The sequence below is a fragment of the Galeopterus variegatus genome, unplaced genomic scaffold (assembly GCF_000696425.1).
Source record: "Galeopterus variegatus unplaced genomic scaffold, G_variegatus-3.0.2 Scaffold881, whole genome shotgun sequence".
NCBI classification, from domain to species: domain Eukaryota; kingdom Metazoa; phylum Chordata; class Mammalia; order Dermoptera; family Cynocephalidae; genus Galeopterus; species Galeopterus variegatus.
In genome coordinates, this window is record NW_007726992.1 from 152711 (window position 1) to 176142 (window position 23432).

Sequence of the window (23432 nt, forward strand, 5' to 3'; positions counted from 1 at the left end):
GAATGATGGAAAGTTATAAACACGTTAGTTCAATTATCAATGGTAATGTCTCTACTAGCATTCAATTTTCTCCAAGAGCAAGTTGTTTATTATTTCCTTTTTGTATGTATTCCTTTATTTGCTACCAAAATTTCTTTACAGAAATAATGAAAAGAAATTGAAATAAAAATTAAGTGCATAGATCACAGGACAACATTTGTAGAAGCAGCAGCAAGTGAATGTGCCACCTCTTTAGCTTGAGACTGTAATCATTTCTTTTTCTTTTTCTTTTTCTTTTTATTAGCACAAACACATTTATTTACTAACCAACAGGATGATCCAAATTAAACCAACACTTTGAAATAGTTGCATGTAAAATGTTTGTGATAAAGATAATTGAACACAGTAGGAGGGGGGGAGCAGTATAGAGATTTGCTCATTGAACTGAGCTTGTCCATTCTCACAGCTAATTTCTGTCCAAAGTGATGATGGAATTTTTATTCTACTTTTTCATCAACCCGAGTACAGGTGATATCATTCATGATGCAGTCCACCACCAATTTCCCTTCTTTCAATTTTCTCGTTATTGTGCTTTCCTTCTCATCCCATTCCTGATGATGAACAAATACACCGTCTGTAAAGTTGCAGACAGTCTGAGTTTTTCTGCCATCAGCTGTAGTTTCTTCAAACTTCTCTCCCAGGACACAAGACAACTGTATTGTTTTCAAAGTGCTCTCAGTTTTTATGGTGAGGTTTTGGCCGTCACAAGAGACGATACAGTCTGGTTTGGCCATCGCACCTATTTTTGGCAAAGCTAGTCCCACTCCTAGTTCCTTCATGCACTCATCAAAGCCTTTGCTGTCCACCAGGCGCCGTCTTCCTTCCAGCTGCTGAGCGGTGGCCACGGTGGGCGAGACTGTAATCCTTCCTTAGGTGGCCCGCGTACGCTCCGTGTAAAGCAGCGTTATTAAATAATAAAACACGAGCACGGTGAAGGAGGATGCAATAATTCACACTTAGCACTTTGTGCTGTTTGAGCTCAAGGAACAGCTATACCGTTAACTATGTTTTATTAAGCAACAATAAAGAGTCCTGGGAGATTCTTTTCTTATTCTCTTTTTTAAATAAAAGCCAAAGAAAAGGAATCATTTCTAACAATGCAGGAATCCACGAGAACTTTTTTTATATACCTAACTTTCAAATAGTAGGTAAATTGCGCTTGAGGGAGTGAAGCTAGTTCTGGTGACCGTGATTCCTCATCTCTGTGGTGTGTCCCTGGGGGCACTGTCATTCAGGGCTGGCCGATAGGTTGTTTGGGGGTTCTTGATACTTTTAGGTTTCTGTGTTTGGGGGATGGGGGTGGTTATAAAAGGAGAATAATTTAAAGTACCTTTTTCAGAGTTCACCTGAATTATTAAAGATGATGTATGGAACCTCACAGATGAGAGATGAGTTAGGGAGGGAAAATGGTTGAGTAACAGGGCCACGCCATATTCTAGCACAGAACATCTTCCTCCACACAACACTGACTATCATAGGGACTCTAGATAATATTCTCTATTCCAGGGCTTTATATATCTAAAATAAAGATACTTGTATTCTAACACATTATAAGTTGCTTCCACCTCTTCCCCGTTTGGGTGAACCTCTCCTATTTTTTTAATTGTTGATGTGAGTTCATCAAGTAGACCTAAATCAATGCTTCTCTGAAAATAAGACAAGGGCTGGCCGGTTAGTTCACTTGGTTAGAGTGCGGTGCTGATAACACCGAGCTCAAGGGTTCGATCCTTGCACCAGCCAGCAGCCCCCCTAAAATAAAAATAAAAACAAGAGACACTCTAGGTAGCAAGTACTGTCACAATATCTCTGTAGGTGTTATTGTTTTTTCTCCAGTCGTGAGAATGAGAGAGAAGGAATTTTTTTCATTTTTGTTCTTCTGAGGTTTCTGTGTGATACTACAAGAAATAGAATGTAGATTATTCAGTGGTTTTCAGCTATAATGCAATATACTGAGACCAGATTATCTCCTGCTTTTTACTGTCTCTTCCTAAAGTACTCCATTGTCACATATTATACTTTCAATTTCGTGCTTATTGAACAGGGAGGTTTATTGTCTCTTTGTGGCCTGCTGAATTCTATGGTGAGGTACCCTAAGGGGAAAATTAGAAGTTGTTCAAATTATAATTTAAATTAGGCTCTTATTCTAAATGTTCTGAACTGTTTTTCTAAGTCAGCTTTAAGGTTTTCATTAAGTCATTCTTAAGATTTCTGATCAGGTGAAATAATAGCATCATACAATATAGAACTGAGAGGAAGCTTAGAGATCACTAATCCTACCCTCTTCTTATACAGAGGACCAAACAAGCCCAGAGAGAAGAAACAATTTAGCAAAGTCACAGAACTAAGTAGTCGCAGGGATCTAGAACCCAGATATTCTAACTCCTGGGCGAGTGATCTTTGGTCTACATGTAGTGTACATAAATCTGAAAAACAACTTTAGGCAAAATTGTTATATTAGATTTATCTTCCAAACCTTATCCCTTATACCCTGAGCTTTTCCTTCCTCCTTGAGAAGACTAAAGCTTTTCCCTATTTTTCTTCCCAATCCCTATCAGAGTTTACTTGTCCTGGGTCCTAAACTCAGAACCTTCTCTTCTGTGTCTTGGGTGGCATCTAACTAATTTACTTAAATCACATGAGAGTGCATGTCACATGGCTTCATGCTAACCTTTTCAAATATGCATTCCCATCAGTATAAAGCCCAGTTCCATGAGTTAATTTAAGCCCTGGATTAAATATTATGATTCAACTTCATCAGCCATAAACTTTTCTGAAGAAATTGGTTGCAGAGGAAAGTAATGAACACCTTTGCCCCTTCAGATCCATTCTCCACCTCTCTCTACCCAGCTCTGTGTTCCTGGAGGCTGACCTACCAACCACGGGATCCCTCATCTTCTGGCTTCCAATTGACTTTGAGGAAAGGTGGAGGGTGGAGGGTGGGGGGCGGCAACAGGAGACAGAGGGCAGGAGGAACGTGAGGGTTGGTGTATTGATTCCTTCAGCTCTGTCTCCACAGGCTCTCTACGGGTTGGCTGCATCCATCCGTGGAAGGCTTCTGGCAGACATCCCTCTCCAGACAACTGGGTCCCAATAAGCCACTCCCTCTCTTTGCTCCTCCAGGCCTAGAGGTGGTAACAGCTCCTCAATATGACTATTCCCAGGGTAGTGCACTATCCCTTCCCGGTTTCCTTAACCCTCGCCAGTGCTTTTGTAAATAGTCCCTCTATCAAACCCTCCTCAGTTACCCAGTTTGAATGTGCCACCTGTTTCCAGGCAAGATCCTAACTGATATAAAATCAAATAGAGCATTAAATAATTTGACTAAGTGATTTAAATTTTTTTTTTTTTTTTTTTGTCTTTTTCCGTGTCCGGCAACGGATCGCAACCCTCAGTGTCGCCCCGTACCGGACCAGGACCGGCAATGGGATCGCAACCCTCGGTGTTGCTCCCGTGCCTCGCTCAGCCAGTGAGCGGGAACCGGTCTGTATGTGGGATCCGAACCCTCGGGCGGGAGCGCCGACGCGCTTCCCAAGCGGCACACTATCCAGTGCGCCACCGGGCCAGCCCCAATTTAAATATTTTTATATCATCACAAACATGGATATATTAAAGAGTAGAATGAAAAATACGAATTTATTGTTCTCTACTAAATGGTATCTCTGTGGAAAATTTCAGGGCACATTGGCAAATGTAATTCTCTTTCCGTAGGAAAAATTGATGATAACCAGAACTCGATCAGAACTTCTGCATTACCACTTTTTCTGCTCTTTGGCTTCTAGTAAAAGAGGAAAAAGCAAGGAGAAAAATGAAAAGAATTTCATGGCAGGAATTCACCTTATGAAAATGTTTTCCAATTATGCCCTAAGCTCAGAACACTTAGTTTCCTTTTTTAAAAAATCTGGTATTCACATTTAATTTTTCTTTTCCTTTTTACATCTCTACCCACAAATACAATTTTATAAAAATGCATAAATGTGATCATATCATACACATTCAGATTTTTGGTGCAGTCTTTTTTGCTTCTTTTCCTGTTCAGCTTGGCTTCACTCTCTCCTTCTCTTGCCCTCCCCTCTTCCGTATATATTCCCCTGCCAAATACTCCATGATAGCAATTTAGTCTCTATCCATACGTATTTTCTCCAAGCTCATTTAATTTTATACATACACACACACACATATCTGCACATACACATATAAGGGGTTATTTTGGTCATTGTTTTAGAAAGATGGGATTGTATTTCTGCATCTTGCTTTTCTCATTCAAACATACCATTTGGAAGTTTTCAAGAACACTGGTATACCTCTCGTTAAGTTTTTAGCTGATTGAGCAATATTCCATAGGATGGATATACCATAATTTATTCAACCATTTCCTATTTACTTTGGTAACACTTTTAAAAGTAGTGTGTGTGCATGTGTGTGTGTGTGTGTTCACAATTGTTCTTAATTTTTAAGAGTTGAATACCTTGAAAAGGGATGACTGGGTCAAATGGCATAGATATTTTTAGTTTTAATAGATGTTGCCAGATTGTCCTGCAAAAAGCTATAGCAGGTCAAATTTCCTCCAGTGATGAATGAGAGTGCCCTTTACCCTGCATCCAACCAGAAATAAGTGTTATAGGTTCTCTTAAATTTTGTACCTGTATCATGGACAGTATCTTTTTGGTTTTTTGTTTGTTTGTTTGTTTGTTTGTTTGTTTTGGTGGCTGGTCAGTAACAGGGATCGAACCCTGGACTTCAGTGTTGTCAACACCAGGCTCTAAGCAGTATCTTATTATTACTTTAGCTTGAATTTCCCTTTGCTAAGAGCATCTTTTCATGAGTTGTTGACCATCTGAATTTGCTCTTTGGCCCATTTTTCTATTTTCAGAGAAATTATATGTACAAAATAGAAATGTTGAAAGCTTAGGACATATAACTGCAATTTTTTATATTTATCTTCAAATTGCCTACTACAAAGAACATTGCTGAAACATAAATTGTAAGCTGGTCTAGATTTTAAAATGTTTTTCAATTGACCAGTAAAAGCATGTGTCCCTTCAAAAAATTAGGTTAATAAATTATTTTCAAGTGTGAGTTTTGAAATAATTGCCTCTTTAAATCTTTTGCCCATTTTTATACTGAGTTAAAAAGTTCTTTATGGGCTGTCCATTAGCTCAGTTGGTTACAGTATGGGGTTGATAACACCAGGGTCAAGGGTTCAGTCCCCTGTACCAGCCAGCTGCCAAAAAAAAAAAGGTCTTTATATTAAAGATATTATTAAGTTTGTCTGTTGTTGCTAATGTTCTCCCAAATATATTGTTTGTCCATTAACTTTTTTTTTTTTTGTCGATATACAATGTGGTTGATTATTGTGGCCCAGTTCCAAAACCTCTCTCCCTCCTCCCTCTCCTCCCTCCCACCCAACAATGTCCTTTCTGTTTGCTTGTCATATCAACTTCAAGGAATTGTAGTTGTCATGTCTTCTTCCCCCTCCCCCCGGTTTGTGTGTGTGTGTGTGTGTGTGTGTGTGTGTGTGAATTTATTTATTTTAGTGGATGGTGAAAGGTATATTTCTAGTTTCATTCTCCTGCATATTGATATCCAGTTCTCCCAGCACCATTTGCTAAAGAGGCAGTCTCTTCCCCAGTGTATAGGCTTGGTGCCTTTGTCAAAGATCAGATGGCTGTAGGTGTGTGGGTTGATTTCTGGATTCTCTATTCTATTCCATTGACCAGTGTGTCTGTTTTATGCCAGTACCATACTGTTTGGGTTATTATAGCTTTGTAGTATAGTTTAAAGTCTGTTGTTGCTAATGTTCTCCCAAATATATTGTTTGTGCATTAACTTTGTAGACATTCTTATATTTTTGTAAAGTCAAATACACCTCAGCCCAGTTCTGGTTAAGAAGGTCTAACCCACTCCAAGCTTCTAGATATATAGTTTACTAGATTTTCTAACAGAATTTTTTTGGGTTTTTTAAAATTTGTTTCTTTGTTTTTTTCTTTACATTTAAGCATTTAATCCATCTTAAATTTATTTTCGTCTAGAATGTATAAGTCCAATTTCATTTTCTTCCAGATGCACAAGCAATTTCTTCCTGCTTCACATATTTAATAGTCCATCTTTCTGACACACCTCTCCCTTCTCTTTAACAATTCCTCCATTCTCTCCCACAATTCTCTATCTCTCCCAAAATTCTCCATTTTCTCCTACAATTCTCTGGATTTTCACACAATTCTTTGTCTCTCTCATAATTTCCTATGTCTTCCACAATTCTCTATTGTCTCTCTCTCAATTTCCAATATCTCACACAATTTCTTGTCACTCCCACAATTCCTTATCTCTCCCACAATTGTCCAATCTCCCACAATTCACTGTCTCTCCCACAATTCTCCATTTTCTTCCACAATTCCCTTCCTCTCCCACAATACCCTATATCCTCATAATTCTCCTTTTTCAAAATTCCCCGTCTCTCACATAGTTCCTTGTTTCCTCCAATTTGCTGTTCTCTCACACAATTAACATTCTTTTCCACAATTCCCTGTCTCTTCCACAATTACTTGTCAATGGGGATCCAAACCTTTGACCTTGGTGTTATCAGTACCATGCTCTAAGCGAGCTAACCAGCCAGCCCTTGTACTAAATTATCATATATGTTGGAATCTTTTTGTGGACTCTCTGTTTTGTTCCATTGAACTATGTGTCTAGTCTTATTTAATTACCATATTGATTGGGCCTTATAATATGCTCACTTAATCTGGCAAAACACGTTGCTCTTCTATTCTGATATTGAAAAAAACAGTGACTCTTCTCAAACATTCTTCTGCCCATGGAAAAAAAAGATATTTTTTTCTAACTTTAAAAAAAAAAACATACAAAAAAATCACCTATTGGGATTCTAACTAGAATTAATTGAATTAATATATCAATTTGGAGAGAATCAAGTTTTTTATATTATTTCCTTCCCCATGATTTGAAGTGTCTTTCTGTTTGGTTAGATCTTGTTTTATGAACTTCAATTCAAATTTATAGCCTTTTCATGGCAGTTCTGAATTTTTCTTATTATCTTTCTGTTATGTATTTCATGGTTGCTGTTGGTTTTCAATATTAAAGCTATCGCCATGACTAGAGGTAGTGGACAGTGGGAACAGTGGTAGAAGGTGCAGTCAGAGAAGTAGCCTTGGGCAAGATTACATAGTACCTTACAGCTGCATCAGTTATCTATTGCCGCATAACAAATTACTCAAAATTAGCAATTTAGAGCAACAATTTTTTATATTGAAGTCCCTGTAAATCAGGAATTTTTCAGTAATCTATGTAGTTGAGAAGTTTTAGCTATTGATTTCTCTTGAGGTTGCAGTCAAGATGTCAGCCAGAGCTGCAGCCATCTGAAAGCTTAACTGGGGCTAAAGGATCCACTTTACTCATAAGAACTCTGCTGTAGATATTTGTGATTTCACCCCCCCAGAGTCAATTGCTACTTAACACCTGAAGTAAAATTCTGAAGTGTGTGCATAGCCACTTTTCTCTGACTATATTTCCTTGACTTTTATGCTAATTTTGAAAGACATGTTTTGAATATGAACCCATCTAAATGTCAAACCCTGGCTACAAATGTCACAACCCATGTACATTTCTAAAACCTGTAAGTTGTCTCTTTTGGAAACACAATAGCATTTATGAGCTCAAGAGGATGGTAAGAAATGAAGCATGAATATTTTAAAGCTGGAAATATGGGGAGCCTCTGGATTATGAGGGAATTTCCTTGATGAAATACTGTATCTCCTATTCTAGTGCAAACATAATAAAAGGTAATATCTCTCAGAACAGAGTCTTTATTACATCCACCTATTTATAAAAGGGGAGGCTTCGTGTAAATGAAATGGGAGCAGACTTGGTTAGGGAGAATTATTCCATCCTCCAAAAGCTCAGTCTCTCAGAGTTAGGTTACAAGCTTATTCTCAGGCCTCTGCAATGTGCATAAGTTATTGTTCCATCTTTTTATTTTGGTTTTATTAAATGTATTCTTATTATGGACAGTGGAGTCACTCTCAGTAGCCAGCTTTCTGTGGACCTTCTCCTATTCAAACTCGCTTGACCTTGGGAGTAATAAAGAGCTACAGGCCCAGGAAGTAAAGGCAGAAGCCAGGAACTAAGTGAACAGTGAATCAGGCAAAAGTCAGAGAGAAGGCAGTGTCTCTGATAAAAATTAATAAATTTTAAGAAGATATCCAGGACCCATCCAGCAGAACAGCTGCCAAGAAAAAAATTGCCAATGCAATTAGAAGGATATCCAGAATTTTTCCACTTACTACAATTGTGGTTTTTTTTTTCATTAAATTTTTATTTTGTCAGTATACAATGTATATGATTATTATGGCCCATCACCGACACCTCCCTCCTTCCTCCCTCTCTCCCCTCCCCCCCAAGAATGTCCTTTCCGTTTGCTTGTTGTAACAACTTCAAAAAGGTATAGTTGTTATATCTTCTTCCCCACCCCAACCCCGGTTTTTTTTGTGTGTGTATGTGGGTGAATTAATTTGTTTATTTTTTAGCTCCCACCAATGAGTGAGAACATGTGGTATTTCTTTTTCTCTGCCTGACTCGTTTCACTCAATATTATTCTCTCAAGGTCCATCCATGTTGTTGCAAATGGCAGTATTTCATTCATTTTTATAGCTTAGTAGTATTCCATTGTGTAGATATACCACATTTTCTGTATCCACTCATCCGATGATGGACATTTGGGCTGATTCCAACTCTTGGCTATTGTGAAGAGTGCTGCAATGAACATTGGGGAACAGGTATACCTTCGACTTGATGATTTCCATTCCTCTGGGTATATTCCCAGCAGTGGGATAGCTGGGTCATATGGCAGATCTATCTGCAACTGTTTGAGGAACCTCCATACCATTTTCCATAGAGGCTGCACCATTTTGCAGTCCCACCAACAATGTATGAGAGTTCCTTTTTCTCCACAACCTCACCAGCATTATCGTTCAAATTGTGTTTTTGAGAAGAGTAATTCATTAGAATATAGCAAAACCTGGGTACTATATTGCTTATCATGATCCAATTTCCTCTCTCTGTAATTCCATCCTCATCAGCATGATTTTCTGATAAATAAGATTGTTTCTAGGTATACCAGTAAGGAAGTTCCTTGGAGAAAATGCTCTGTAGTTTAAGTCAAAAGTTTAAAATCTTGATAAATATGGATGGAGAAGTTTGAAATAGGGGAAAGTCTGAACTGTATGACACTGCTAATAAAACAGTTTGTCTCATACATGCACACAATAATCCAACCTGCTAACAGACATTTTGTAAATAAGAGATGTGTTAAACTCACTTTAATAGATGATTCATGTCTAATTAGCAAAATCTATTTGATTACGAGTAATTATACTAATACATGAAGGAGATCTTAAGCCCTTGGTGAATCCCCTGATATTGCAGGGGCCGTTTCTCATATATCTGTTTGTATTAGGCAGTTGTTTTTCTGTCGCAAGTGAGAAATATTTAAATCAAACTTGTTTCCAGCAGAAAAAGGAAGTTAGGGTAAAGATTTCTCACAAAATCCAAAATCAGATATGTGATTGGCTGAGCCTTAGAAACTACTAGAATAAGAGACATGTTTGGAGGATTTTCTCATACTTCTCTCTGCTCATTGGCTTTATTCTTCTTCCTTGCTGCAAACTGACTTCCTCCGTGTCATAGAAAACATGGCTAATTATGGGGTTCAGGGCATGCTACCCCAAAAGATGGCACCTTGGCATTTAAGAAAACCACCTCACTCCTCCCCTGAAGCAGGTCATAAAACCTAGGAAGGGTTCTCTGACTTTGCCCTGAAGCAAGTCATAAGACTCTCATTCAAGAGTGTCCTCCCTAAAAAATATATAAATAAATAAATTATGTTTAATAAAACAGTGTCCTCTCTATATCTATAAGGAACAGCCTTATCTCTGAAGACAAAAGGACACAGAGAGGAAGCTGGACAACCAGGCCTTGCTAGTTTGCCCACCCCCAGTTGGTTACCATTAGATCATACTCTTCATCCAATCATACTTCTCAATGACTATCCACTTCTCCATCAAACCTAGCATAAATACAGATTTACCCGTTTCTATGGGTTCTCATTTCCTTATGAAGGTTCCCATATCACGTACAACTTATATTAAATAGACTTGTATGCTTTTCTCTTGTTAATTTGTCTTTTGTTATAGGGGCCTCAGCCATGAACCTAGGGATGGGTGAAGAAAAGATATTTTCCATCCCCTATGCTAACAACTGCTTCTGAGCTTTATGTCTTACTTTTTCAAGCAGCTGAAGAGAGACTGTGCCTCTTCCTCCTTTCCTGTTCTAAAAAGTCTTAGGTTCAGACTCTTATTGGCTTGATTTGAATCAGGTGATCATCTGCTGACCAATCAGATACAGCCAAGGATAAATTTGTGCTATGGCCAACATTGGGATTCCTATGTTAACCAAGCTGATGGAAAGATATTTCCACAAAGGAAGGGATAAGCAGATAATCCCAATATGTGTCTGCTACGTTGTGCATAGGTATTTTCTTGAGGTAGATCCATAAATTCCACCAAATTTTCATGGGGTCCTGACCTCAAAATGTTTATGAACTACACTCTAAGTGCAACTTATGTACTTAAATATTCTCCTACCCCAGGTCAGGTAAACACATGCTCCCCTAAATATTTCTATACTACATTATTGCTTTAATTTTCTTGAGGACTGTACAAGGTAAATATAAATTCCCACAAATTCTAAATTATTAGAATCCAAACTAACGACTTTGTCATCCCAGACAGACAGATTCCATAGCTAATCTTTTGGCAATGTTTGTTTTTCTAGTTATACATTACTATTCATTTTGCTGTAATAGAAGGCAGCAATCATGTCTTTGGTTAGAAAAGAACCATCATTATGTGTGTGGTCTTTGATTAATGTCTGGAAATGATAGTTCCAAGATTTATATTAGTCAGAAATGGAGCATAAACTACTTCAGTATGAGAACCTGAAGTCACTCGAGAAGCCCCTGCCTCTGTCCTTGACTACCGTTAATATATTTGACAGGTAACGATTTCTTCCAGTACCTTCTTCTGAGCTTCTTTGTAAGGTAATAACTTCTGAAAACTGCAGCAGCTCCCATGGCCTTCTATTTCAGCCTTTATTATGCAGTCCACAAAAAAGTATGTTATTAATAAACTTGGCATAAAGACTTATTTATTTATTTATTTTTAGTTGATTACTTTTTAAATTTTAGTGTTTTTTCTTACAAATTTTTAATTGTAGTAAAACACTCATAACATAAAATTAGCCATTTATCCATTTTTAGATGTACAGTTCAGTGGTATTAAGTGCATTTATATTGTTGTGCAACCATCACGACTGTATTAGTCCATTTTGTGTTGCTGTAACAGAGATACCTGAGACTGGGCAATTTATAAAGAAGAGAGTTTTATTTGGTTTACAATTCTGGGACAGCTGCATCTGGCACGGGCCTCAGGCTGCTTCTACTCATGGCAGAAAGTGGCAGATCACATGGCGAAAGGAAGCAAGAGAGAGACAGGAGGCACCAGGGTCTTTTAAACAACCAGCTCTCAGGGGAGTTCCGATCAAGATGGAGGAATAGACAGTCTGCGGTGTCACTCTCTCCCATAAATCAACCAATTTACAACTATAAAAATGTAACATCAGCCAAGCCAGGGCTGCTGGAGCTCAGAGGAAGAGGAGGAGAGACCTACGGAGTGCATGAAGGTGGGAGAAGCCATGATGAGATAAAGAAAAAACTGCTCAGAGCATTTCAGGCCACAGTCGCTTTAAGTCTCAAGCTCCTGAGCACATGGAGCAGGAGCCAGCAGAAGCCGCAGCTGTGCCCTTCAGATGGAGTTACTTGGAGGCGGCAGGGGAGAATAGGGCCTTGGTGGCCCTCAGGACAGCAAGACCACTAGTGGGGTTCCCATGGACCCACGCAAGAGTGAGGAGCCAGAACAGCTGAAAAAGGGAGCCATTCAGAGGCTGGTGAGTCATCGCAAGGGACCGGCACAGAGCCTGCCCCATGGGAAGTGTTTGCAGCATGTGGGGGGAGACAGGCCCACCAGAAGAACATTGGGACACAGCAAGAACAGCCAGCTGATCTGCCCCCCAATCAGCACAGGACCTCTCAGAGGAGACTGGTCAGGAATGCAGAATTGCATGGGTGCAGTTTGATGAAAAAACTCAGGCCCAGATCAGAGTTTGTATACAACCCAGGTGCACCTGGTCTCTGGAGAGCCAGAAGTACCTATAAGGTCAACCATTAAACCCTGAGCTGCACAAAAAGCTTTCCCTAGGGAAACAGCAGCAAAGTAGCAATTTAGCTAAACCACACAGCTCAAGTACTGGTTCCCACAGGAAGTTCCCTCATTCTAGAAGTAAGCAAAGGATAAAAAATTAGTTCTGGCCCAGGCACACCACCAGTGCCCTAGGGACCACCAGGGGACATGAGGCATGTGGTTGGGGACTGGACCCCCGCCCACAACCAGGCACACTGTGCCAGTGCCTCGGGGCCTGCCCGGGAAAACAAGGATTGGAGCCAGGGACCGGACACCCCTCCCACAATGAGGCACAACATGCCAGTGCCTCAGGGCCCACCCAGGGTCCCAAGGCATGGATCCAGCGACTGGACACTCCCCACAACCAGGCACACTGTCAGCACAAAGGAGCATGCTAAAAACATCACCTCTATGTGGGTGGCCCACCACAGCCACCAGTGTAACCATGGCTGCCACAAAAGCAGCTAGATGCCACAACCACCAAGCAGATGGTCCTCTAGCCACTGAAGTGCATGGACACAAGGAGAGTCACCAGCAAAGATAAAGAAAATAAGAGGTCTCTCTCCACAAAGCCCATTTCAGAGTGACAGAAGATGCATCTGCTCTATGATAATATTGGGGGACCTGAACACACCTCTCACTGGACAGATCATCTAGGCAACAAATCAACAGAGTAACCGTTATTCTTTCAGAAGGAGAGCAGAAATCCAGGGTAATTAGAGGGGGGAGGGAGAGGGGGATGGGGAAAGATTGGACAAGGGGCATAAAGAATAATTACGACTAGTAACAATATATATGCTAGTAATGTTGATTTGATCAACATATCTCAATGTTGAACCCCCAGAACTTGTATAATCAATTTTGATTCAATAAAAATTAAAAAAAAAATAAACCAGCTCTCATGGGAACTAACAGAGTGGGATCTCACCCACTTCCCTACCCCCAGGGAGAGCATTAATCCATTCATGAGGGATCTGCCCCCGTGACTCAAACAGCTTCCAACACTGTCACATTGGGAATCAGATTTCCACATGAGTTTTGGGGGGACAACACATCCAAACTCTATCAGCCACCATCCATCTCCATAACACCTTTCATCTTGCAAAACTGAAACTCTATACCCATTAAACAATAACTCTCCATTCCCCCGCCCCCAGCCCCTGGCAATCACCATTCTACGTTCTGTCTCTTTGACTACCATAGGTACTTCATATAAGTGGAATTATCCAGTATTTGTCTTTTTGTGTCTTTTTTATTGTAACATACTTGATTGTACATATCTGTGGGGTACAGAATTGAATATCAATACCTGTGTGCAACATGTGATGCTCAGATCAGGATAATTAATATATTCAACATTATACAATGTAATCTTTTCCCACAGCCCTTTACCAATTCCTCCCTTACCCCTTCTTCCCCTCCCCCTTTCCTACCTTTGATAACCTCAGTTCTGTTCTCTCCTTTTGAAAGATCAAGGTATTATTATGATTATTGTAGCTTTCTTTTGTTTGTTTGTTTGTTTGTTTATTTTTTTAGCTCCCACTTATGAGTGAGGACATGTGATTTTTCTCTTTCTGTGCCTGGCTTATTTCACTTAACATGATTTTCTCTAAGTTCAACCCTGTTGCTGTGAATGGCAGAATTTAATTCTTTATATGGCAGAATAGTATTCCATTGTGTGTATATACTATATTTTCCTTATCCAGTCATCCAACAATGGATATTTACATTGGATCCAACTCTTGGCTATTGTAAATAGAGCTGTGATAAACATGGGATGCAGGTGTCCCTTTAACATGATGATTTCCATTCCCTTGGGTATATAGCCAGCAGTGGAATTGCTGGATAGTATGGCAGTTCTGTCTGTAGTTATTTGAGGAAACTCCATAACATTTTCCTTTATGATTGCACCAATTTACAGTCCCACCAACAGTGTAGGAGGGTTCTCCTTTCTCCGCATCCTCGCCAGCAGTTGTTGTGGGAAAACAGGGACCTGTTTAGAATAGGGAGTGCACAAAGGCCAAAAGCCTTAAGTTCACAGAATCAGAACATTACGTGCTGAAAACAGCACAAGCGGGAAACAGCAAAGATGTTCTGACTCATTAGTAGGGAACACTGAGATCATTTTCTGTCCTGTTCACACGCTCCTTTCTGTACTTCTTTTGATACTATACTCACCTCCTTACATGGCCAAAGTCTTGATACTTCCATAAAAGACAGACAAGCCTGAGCTTGGGGCTGCACTTTCTCATTTCTTGTGGGAGTTAGCCTGGTGTAGTACCTCTGGGCCGCTCATCACTTTCAACTACTTGGGCTTTGAGTAATCCTTGGGTTTCCATCACTGAGAGGATAGTGACAAGTAGTGCCCAGTGTAAGGCAACTGTACTCCACAGAACAGAGACTGACCTTCCAAAGGGAATAAAGGATGCATCTGACATACATTCATTCATTCCAATAAGGAAACATAGACGACTGTAGGGTAGCCCGGGACGTCTCTGGGAAGTTCTAATTTAGGTCTTTTCACCCAGAGGTTTTCTTTATTTCTCTTTTACTTTACTTTCATGGGCACTTCATTATCAAAAGAAGAAGTGCAGGGCCAGCCCGTGGCTCACTCGGGAGAGTGCGGTGCTAATAACACCAAGGCCCCGGGTTCGGATCCCACATAGGGATGGCCGGTTTGCTCACTGGCTGAGCGTGGTGCTGACAACACCAAGTCAAGGGTTAAGATCCCCTTACCGGTCATCTTTTAAAAAAAAAAAAAAAAAGAAGTGCAAAATAAATTACAGCTTTGAGGTCTCTTGAAAGCAGCTGGATGTAAAGTATCTGAACACCAGCTTGTAAAACTATTACTGGTAATTAGACAACAATGCCCTTGGTATCCATGAGAAGGGAGTCTTAATTTAGAGGATTGGAAACATATCAGTAGATGGCTAAAAAAACGCTCTTGGTCCTGTAAAGGCTTCTCATCTTACAACATGGAATTTATGTAGAATTGCCTTACGGCCAATACAAAGTCCTAAAACCATAGCTAAACTGGAAAAACAGGCTGCTCCAACTCCTTCTGCCCCAGATTTTCCCCCCCCCACCTCCTTTAGATTTGCCTCCCTTAGATTTTACTCCTATCATGGATTTCCATGAGAGACACCAAACTGAGGAAGAAATGTTACATGCCTTTCCTGTTGTCCAAGATGGAAATCAAGGTTCTGGACATGAGAGCCTTCCCTTTGCTTATTACAAGGAATTTCGCAAAAGTATAACAGAAAATAGCCTCCAAAGTTCTTTAGCCAGTAGTTATGATATGACAGCATGGGACTAGAAAACCCTTGTTAAAAATCATGTTAACAACAGCTCAATACAGTGTTTGGCTTCAGGAATTTCATGATTCCGCCACCACTGTTTCAATGGAAAATTTAAATAATAACATTCCTATAGGTGTAGATATGCTGGTAGGAGAAGGGCCTTATTGTAACCCTCAGGATCAAGCCAGACTTCAGCCTCAGATGTTTGCTCAGACTTCACAGGGAGCTGTTAAAGCATGGACTAAAATTCCAGAAACAAATACCCCTATCAGCTCTTTTGCCACCATTCGACAAAGGCCTACTGAACCTTACATAGATTTTGTTAACAGACTTCAAGATGCTATCTCTTGACAAGTACTTTCTCCATAATAACCTGTTTCCCTAGTTAATGTCACATAACTCCTTTATCCCAAGTTTGCTACTTTTTTCATCATATTAATTTGATATTTCCTTTGTCTTTAAAGTTCCCTTCCTCTTCCTCTTCCCCTGACCCAAATCATCCTTCTCCATTTCTCCTTTCTCCTTAACCTGAATCTTCCATCCTAGACTTCAAGGCTTCCCTGATCTTTTCTTCAAGGCCACGTTGGTTTTTTCCCCCTAAAAGTTTAACATCCTTCTATCTCTCATCTCATACCTCCTCTAGTGACAGATCAGACCTAACTCCCTTATAGGCCTTTACCTCAAATTTCCGTCCGCCCAGACCTCCCTCCAGCCTGTAACCATGAATAACACCTCATAGCACCTTGACTTGTGTTTGCTAATTGTCTTAGTCTGTTCAAGCTGCTATAAGAAAACACCACAGGCTAGGTTGCTTATAAACAACAGAAATGTATTTCTCACAGCTCTGGAGGCTGGGAAGTCCAAGATCGAATCACCAGCAGACTCAGTGTTTGGTGAGGGCCTGCTTCTTGGTTCACAGCAGTCTTTTCACTGTAACCTCACATGGCAGAAAGGGCAAGGCGGCTCTCTTGAACCTCTTTTATAAGGGCACTAATCCCATTCACGACGGCTCTGCCCTCATGACCTAATCACCTCCCAAAGCCCTCATCTCCTCATACCATCATCTTGGAGGTTAGGGTTTCACCATATGAAATTTGGGGGGACACAAACATTCAGACCATACTAATGTTTTAGATCAATGCTTATAAGTACTTAGGTTTCATATACCAGTAACATTTCAAAGCCTAAACTTGCCACTGGCACTAGTTTTACACTCTTTCTTGCCCTAGGAAAAATCTTTTAAAATCATTTGTTATCTTCATTTCATGTTTAAAGGATATTTTACAAAAAATAGAAGGGCATAATGTTAAAATAAAAATTTTTAAATTGATTGAATTTACATTTGTGAAAAAAAATTATTATCCTTAGTTTTTCATTTTGATGTGGACCAAAGGAAACTCTACTGGGGAAATTCTTGGACAGGCATTTGGTAACCTCCGTAGTCATCTCAATGCCTTTGAATTCCTGTAACATGGATAATTGACACTGGGAGAGTTCCTCATACAAACCAACTAGTGTATCTGTATATGTGACTCTGTGTGTGGATGGGATAGGTATAAGCGTGCTATTCTACAGATAGCAAAACTGAGGCATAACAAGTTTAGAACTTGCTCAAGGACTCACAGAGAATAAGTGGTGGGAAGGAGATTTGAACCCAGTTATTTAGGCTCCAGTGTTCTTGACTGCTACCCTATACCACTGCCACTTCTTTCAACTCTACGGTATGAGTATGGTTCTATGCACAAAATAAACACACTAATATGTGCAATGATCACGGTAACTTTTGCCAAAATATATCACATCTTCTGAACAGAATAGTGGCCAGATATATGAATCTTCAAAAGGTTCATGAAAAGATTTGTATTATCTTTTATATTTTAATTCTATTTTCCTATCAACTTTTTGAAGTACACTCATATATCATCCCAAGAAGACTATTCCTACAAAGGGTATTTATAAATTGTAAAGTGCTGTATGGATGTAAAATCAACTATAATTAGTATAATTAATAACACCAACTGGAATTCCAAAAGTCAAGTTTGCCTTAGATCATCAAAGAAGGTTTATTAAATAAGACACTATTTCTAAGGGAATCCCATCCATAAGAATATTTTAGGGCAGCAGCATTAATTCATTTATAAGAGAGTTTTGTGGAAATCAGAGTTATTGAAAATTAGCCCAATTCACCGCCTGCAGTATTTTACTCCATTGCTGTTTCCTATAAGGTCATAGGGACCACCCTAAGCAAAATGTTGGGTTGTTTTAAACACATTCTTGTCTTTTCTTACATCACCTTTCTTCTTACCTTGAGACAAACTTTACCTAACCTTTACCAGAAACTCAATCCCTTCCTTCTTTGCCTCCCTCTGCCCAACAAGAACCCCTTAGCCAGTTACTTCACTCGAAAGCATCTGACAACATCGCACTTTTGTGTTTTTTCAAGAGCATGTTAATAAAGTATCAAGATAAGCCTCAGTGCTACATATCGAGTGGGAACATTTCAGACACAAGGGATAAGCCTACTGTAGAGATATCTGGAGAAAAGAATGTTACACTGGTGGCCCTTAATTTAGATGACAACAAATGTTTCCAACTGATAAGGTCCATCATAGGTGGTAATGAATGACACTGAAGGCACAATCCCTCTCTGTACCTGCAATACCCATAAAAGTCTCCTTTCAGTTCTGTGTGATCCCAGTAACTCACCACAATGGATTCCACCTTAAAGTGCACTGCTCTCTACTCAGATTTTACAACTACCCCTCTCCCAATAACATGACCTTCCTTCACTTCACTTTCAAGGCTTCTTCTATTCTACCATATCACTCACATAAAACAACAGTAGAAGCAAGTCACCTTATAGCAAAGGAATACAAGCCCCTGTCCACAAGTCAAGGAATGATTCTGGATTTATATCTCAATGATTTGCTGAATATAAATGCATTATTGAAAAACTGATGGTATAAAGTCAGTAGCTTAGTTAATAGTAACACACCGATAGTGATTTCCTATACTTGACAAATAGATCATGGTAACGTGAGATGATAAGATTAGAAGAAACAAACAGGTTGAGGGGTATATGGGAATCCCCCTATACTGTGTGTGACTGTTCTGTAAATTTAAAAGTATTCCAAAGAATAAGTTTAGTCTAAAAATTGATGAGGAGGTCCATTGACCACTTCCTCTGGGAAACTTTCACTTAAGCAATTAATTTTCTCAATACTTGTAATTATCAGAGCTTTGGGACTATCTAATAAAAATGGTAACTTTATCAGAGAGAATATATGGTGCTGCATTTCCCAAACATATTTCGACAGAACCCTTTTCTTTTTCTTCAAAAAGTTTCTTTCCAGAAAAGTGCTGACATAGAGAAAGTTTCTCCCAACGTGTTACAGACTCTTATCTTATACTCGACCATGTTCAAATTTTAATGAACATTAAATTGGCAGAACATGTGAAACTAAGGATAATATTGTGGATGAGAAAGTAATCACTAAAATTAAACTTAATAGGCTACATCAATTGACCAAATTTAATGGGATGAATATAAAAGAATAAATATATAGTCTACTTTTAGTTAAACAAATTAAAAACAAAAAAATCAACTAAGTATAGGATGATGAAGAAGAACAGACTTAAGTGCCCATTATGTTACTATGAACAGTTTTGTGTCTCAGGAGTTCTTAAGTCAAATTAGTAGCACTTTGGCGTCAGTGAAGAGGCCCTAAAAGTACTACTGTATATAGTAAGGCCATTTCTGCAGATTTTGTTTGCTTTTTTGTTTTTTAAAATCTATGTTTACATAACAAAAGGTCCTCAATGAGCCATTTCCAAAGCAGAGGGAACAGGATGATGTGGATCTTGGAAACCATGTCATAGCAAGAAATGTTGAAGAAACTGGAAATATTACCCTGATGAACAAACATCCTAAGGGGATTTGACAGTTGTCCTTAAGTACACAAGGATACAAGGAGAATGAAATGTGTTCTGTGTAACTTCAGAAGTCAGAAGAAGGATCTAAGGAAGCAAGAGGAAGCACATCATCTCTGTGACCATTAAACTGCCTCATAAAAGAATGAACATCCTTGAAATGAAGTGAGCTTCCTGCCTCTGGGATTGTTTAAATAGAAGCTGGATGCCCAGCTGTCCAGATTGCTGCCAGGGTGTCTTCTGCATTACACCTGATAAATGACTTCTACAGAACCTTCTAGTGCTAAATCTCAGAATATATGAAACCACAGGGAAGGAAAAAACTTGAGAGGCACCGAGAAGAATGACAAACCACTGAAAACAGCCCCAAAGTTCCCTCAGGCCGCACTCTGCCTCTCCTATAAACATCATCCCTCTGATAATATCTGGAAACTGCCTGGACAAGTGCTGGGGTTTAGCTGAAGAATCAGAGGCAAAATGCCATCCCTGAGTATGTACCTGAGAGACTTTTGATGGTATAATTTAATTTACACTAGAGGACAGGGGAGTGATGAATTCATCTAGACCAAGTATCAAAAGTTAGGAAGGCGCCCTCTCAGGGTCCTGTAATTGCTGGCAGGGTCAGCCCCTGAGAGGAGATTGCCAATGAATTGATTCAAATTCTGAAAAGAGCAAATCAGAGCGTCCCAGAAGATCTTGTAGCAATGGCCAAGCGATACAACTTCCATAAACAAAAAAAGGACACAGAAAAAAGACCAGGAAAATCTTAAAGAAAACCCAGGAAGTATTAGTTATGTTTACATTGAAAAGTTGTACCAGCTACGGGAAGATTTAAGGAATGTTGAACATATACAGTATTCAAGATACATAAGAAAGTTATTGGAAACATACTGGCAGTTTGAAGACATGACCGATTCTTAAATAACTTTAAGCTTTCAATATTGTGTATGTTCTTTAATAAAAAAATATGTATTTTTAAAATGAGAGCATGAAATACTTTGTGGGGAAAAAGTAAATGCTATGTGTTGGTAAAGTCTTGTTTCTTTTATAGCCTGCCATGTCAATCTGTCTTAAAGACTTGGTAGAAGGCAGTGATGGTGCTTTTCTTGCTTTAAAATAGTTGTGCTGAATTGAAGCATACATAGCTTTCATTAAGCTTATTCCAGTCAAAATATTCTCTCCCCAGCACCTCTAATGGTTAGTGCCACAGTGATCCCTAAACATATCTCCACTGTCATTCCTGAATTTTTTTTAGTTCATTAGAAAGTAAGTGCTAAATCTTCTAGAAGATTCTACAGTTCTATATTATCTGATAGATGTAACCAAGAGAACACATGTCTGACTCTCTGAGAATCATATCCTTACGTGAATTCTGTCACTAACCATTGTTTAGAAATTCCAGGGAGGTCACTTGTCTTCCCTAGGCCTCAATTTCTCCACTCATAAAATAGGATGGTTATATCAAAAAATTTGGGGGTCTCCTTCACCTCTAAAATTTTGTAATATAACTAAAATTGTGTACCGCAGCCTTGTATTAACACCTTAATATCTAATCTAGGGAAAATTGCACCCTTGTGTAATAAATTGATCAAAGAACCCCTTTTTAATGGCCAGAAATGCTTTCTGAATTTTAATAATTTTTGTAATGTGACTGGCAGGTTTCTTTTTATTCTTTGCCTTTCTTTTCATCATATTTTATTTTTAATATCTAATTCAATTTGTCTTGAAAAGGTCAAAACCACTTATACACACACATCAGGGAAAAAGTGAATGTGAAAGAGAAATATATCTTATCTACTGAGGAAAATATCAAAAAATCAGATGACACTCTTGCCATAGGAACCAATTTTAGTAAAACTCTAATTTTGTTTATAATTCTCTTATTTAGAAGCAATATACATCTCACAATTGCAAACAGAAATTCTCACAATGATTCTAAACTCCAAAATTCAGTTTTCATGAAAACATTGGAATTAGTTAAGCCTTAACATTTCTGGCAAAATAAAGAGAAAAATTCATGCAACTATCTTTTCCCCCAGCTTGCCTTAGTTGTGACCACAAATAAGTCAGAAATTAAGAGGAAAAAAAGAAGTAAACATTCTAGGCATAGGTATTTGAGGTTTAAAGACTGCTTTTAAAGGTTTTATATATAGGCTTCAATATCTCCTGATAAAATTAATAGCAATGGAACTTTTGAGTGACATATACTAGATGCTTAATCTCATAATTTCTAATATTCATAAGTAACCTACTCAATCATGTTTAAATAACAATAACAACAGAAACTATCACTCAATGTCTATGAGTAAGAAAAGAAAAGTGTGCATTTCTTCTACAAGAAAAGGCTGAAGAGCCAGTTTATGGAGAAAGGTAAGTAGAGACAGAACAATGGTTCTTAACCAGGGGTACTTTACTACCCAGGAGACCTTTGACAATATCTGAAGACAGTAATGGTTGTTACAACTTTGGGCAGAGGGGTGAGGGACTACTGGTATCTAGTGGGTAGAGGTTACTAAACACCCTACAATCTACAGACAGCCCCACACAACAAAGAATTATCTGGCCCCAAACAATAGTGCTGAGATGGAAAATCCCTGAGAGACCATAAGCAAAACAAAACAACCAGTTGCATAGTAACTAACTAGGGACTCCTGTGGGAACATAGGGGCCTGTTTAGAATAGGGAGTGCACAAAGGGCAAAAGTCTTAAGTGCACAGAATGGGAACATTACATGCTGAAACCAGCACAGGCTGAAAACAGCAAAGATGTTCTGATTCAGTAGTAGCGGACACTGAGATCATTTTCTGTCCTGTTCACAAACTCCTTTCTGTATTTCTTCTGATACTACACTCAGCTTGTTACATGGCCAAGGTCTTGATACTACAATAAAAGATGAGACAAGCCTGAGCTCGGGGCTACACTGACTTTTTCCTTTCTTGTGGGATTTAGTTTGGTGTAGTCCCTCTGCGCCTCTCATCGCTTTCAAGTATTTGGGCTTTGAGTAATCATTGCGTATCCATCACTGAGATGATAGTGACAAGTGGTACCCTGTGTAAGGAACTGTACTCCACAGAACAGAGACTGACCTTCGAAGGGAATAAAGGATGCATCTGACATACATTCGTTCATTCGGGTAAGGAAAGATAGATGACCATGGCATAGTCTGGGACAACCACGGGAATGTCTAATTTAGATCTTTTCACCCAGAGGTTTTCTTTATTTCTCTTTTACTTTCCTTTCATGGGCACTTCATTATCAAAAGAAGTGCAACATAAATTATAGCTTCAAGGTCTCTTGAAAGCAGCTGGATGTAAAGTAACTGAATTCCAGTTTGTAAAACTATTACTGGTAATTAGACAACAATGTCCTTGGTATCCATGAAAAGAGAGTCTTGATTTAGAGGATTGGGAACGTATTGGTAGATGGTTAAAAAATGAGTTTTTTTGGCCGGCCCGGTGGCGCACTGGATAGTGCGCCGCTTGGGAAGCGCGGCGGCGCTCCCGCCCGAGGGTTCAGATCCCACATACGGACCGGTTCCCGCTCACTGGCTGAGCGAGGCGCGGGAGCAACACCAAGGGTTGCGATCCCGTTGCCGGTCCCCGGTCCGGTGCGGGGGCAACACTGAGGGTTGCGATCCGTTGCTGGACATGGAAAAAGACAAAAAAATAATAATAATAAAAAAATAAATAAATAAAAAATGAGTTTTCTAGGACATTAACTAGTTCCTCACTCCCCTATTTCCTTTCCTCCTCTTTCTAGCAATGCTGGGAAGTGGTCTGAGTTCACCAAATTTACATGGAACTCTGATAAATTACTGGCCAGTTTTCACCCTGAGAGTCCAGCATGTTAAAAATCTGTG

General features: G+C 39.2%; 1 pseudogene; it reads right to left on the reverse strand.

Moving 5' to 3' along the window:
• Positions 1-476: 476 nt before the first annotated feature.
• On the reverse strand, positions 477-22702 carry LOC103590813 (annotated as a pseudogene).
• Positions 22703-23432: the final 730 nt, after the last annotated feature.